The sequence below is a fragment of the Lipotes vexillifer genome, unplaced genomic scaffold (assembly GCF_000442215.2).
Source record: "Lipotes vexillifer unplaced genomic scaffold, Lipotes_vexillifer_v1.1 scaffold802, whole genome shotgun sequence".
In the NCBI taxonomy this organism is placed as follows: domain Eukaryota; kingdom Metazoa; phylum Chordata; class Mammalia; order Artiodactyla; family Lipotidae; genus Lipotes; species Lipotes vexillifer.
In genome coordinates, this window is record NW_006790237.1 from 46,079 (window position 1) to 47,669 (window position 1,591).

At 54.7% G+C, this 1,591-nt stretch overlaps 1 protein-coding gene across 1 annotated transcript in view; it reads left to right on the plus strand.

Moving 5' to 3' along the window:
• CRX (cone-rod homeobox) overlaps window positions 1-1,591 on the plus strand; it is a 10,868-nt gene that overhangs the window by 371 nt on the left and 8,906 nt on the right. The window lies entirely within an intron of this gene.

Here is a 1,591-nt window from a genome sequence, read left to right on the forward strand (position 1 = left end):
GAGGGGTCAGACGGTGGGAACATTTTATTCGTGGCTGTGTTTTTAGTGTCTGGCACAGGGGTGGAGTAAGAGTGTGTGATGTTTTCTGGATAATCCTACATGGATCAGAGGGTCCGTCCTGATGTTTGGGGAAACGGTGCAGGCTGTGACTGCGGTGGGGCAGGCGGGGTGTGTGTGTGTGTCTGTGTGTGTGTGTGTGTGTGTGTGTGTGTGTTTGTGGACGGACAGGAGAAGCTGGCCCGTGGCATGGGGTTCCAGATGCTTCAGGGGCGTCTTGTTGGGGAGGTGACCCGAACAAGCCCTCCAGCTTGCAGGGCTGGGGGGCTTTTCACAGCTTGAGGGCAACTCCCTGGCATGTCTCCCTGTTGTATTTTCTTTAAAACTTACCGCAGCCTGAAACTCTCTCTCCATGTGTGTGTTTATCTACTCATTGCCCATCTACCCCACTGAACCTTGATTTCCTCCCAGTGCCTGGTATGTGGGATGCCTATATATTTGGTGAACAGATGGATGGATGAATGACAGAAATAGAATTGAAGAGACACAAGCACACAGAGAGTCAAGGTTTTGTGGCTACAGCAGGAGGGACAAAGGGGAGGCTATGAGACTGCCCGAGGGAGCTGGGAATCCACTGATTTGGGGATAAAGTGGCGGTGAATTGCTTACCTGAGGACCTCATTTTCCCCAGAGGCTCTGGCTTTTCCCATGTCCAATCTTGAGTGATGAGCACGACACCCAGCTCCTTGTCTCCAGCCAACAGGGGCTGCAGAGACCGGACGAAGCTGGGGGCGGAGTCTTGCTGGGCTGATGTGGAGCCACGTGGGTCTGTGCGAGATCAATCTGAGTCTCAGTTTCCTCATCTGCAAAGTGGGGACAATGACAAGTTGCCACGGTGATCTAGTCAGATGACTCACGGGAAGCCCATGTCACAGGCCTGGGCTGCAGTGACAGAGGAGGGGGCTGGCTTCATCCTGCTTTGGGGGATCCTAAGGAGATTTGGGGAGTCAAGGGCAGGGCTCTGGGGCCCAGATATCTGGTTTCTATCCCTGGCTGTGCCACTCACCCCCATGTGTCCTCGAGAATTGACAGAACCTCTCTCAGCTTCAGTTCCCTCATCTGAGAAATGGACATCTGAGCTCCGTGGGGCTTTGGTAAGCATCCTAAGAGGTCATGTAGCTTGGTGGTCAAGAGGGTGCAGGCTTGGGGGGCAGGTGCTGGCTCAGCCGTGGCTCGGCTGCTGACGTGTGTGATGGGATCAGGGACTCTGCTTCTCTGAGCCTCAGTTTCCTCCTCTGTGGAGTGGAGATGACAATAGGACATACCTCGTGGGAAGTTCTCACTGGAATATTGTTCCCCGAGATCTTATTTCCAAGGTGCCGTGTCTGAGCAGTTGGGGATTCCGACTGGAGGTCCTTATGGTTGGAGGATCTCCTGCCTGACCTGGGGCAGGGACCTTCCTCCCCTCAAGGTTTCGTTTCACCAACTGCAGATTATCTCCAGGACCACCCCCAAGATGGGTGTGAGCCTTCAGGCCTCACCTGTCCGAGCACCTGCTCAGGTGAGATCCTGGACCCAGCGGCTGCTGAACCCA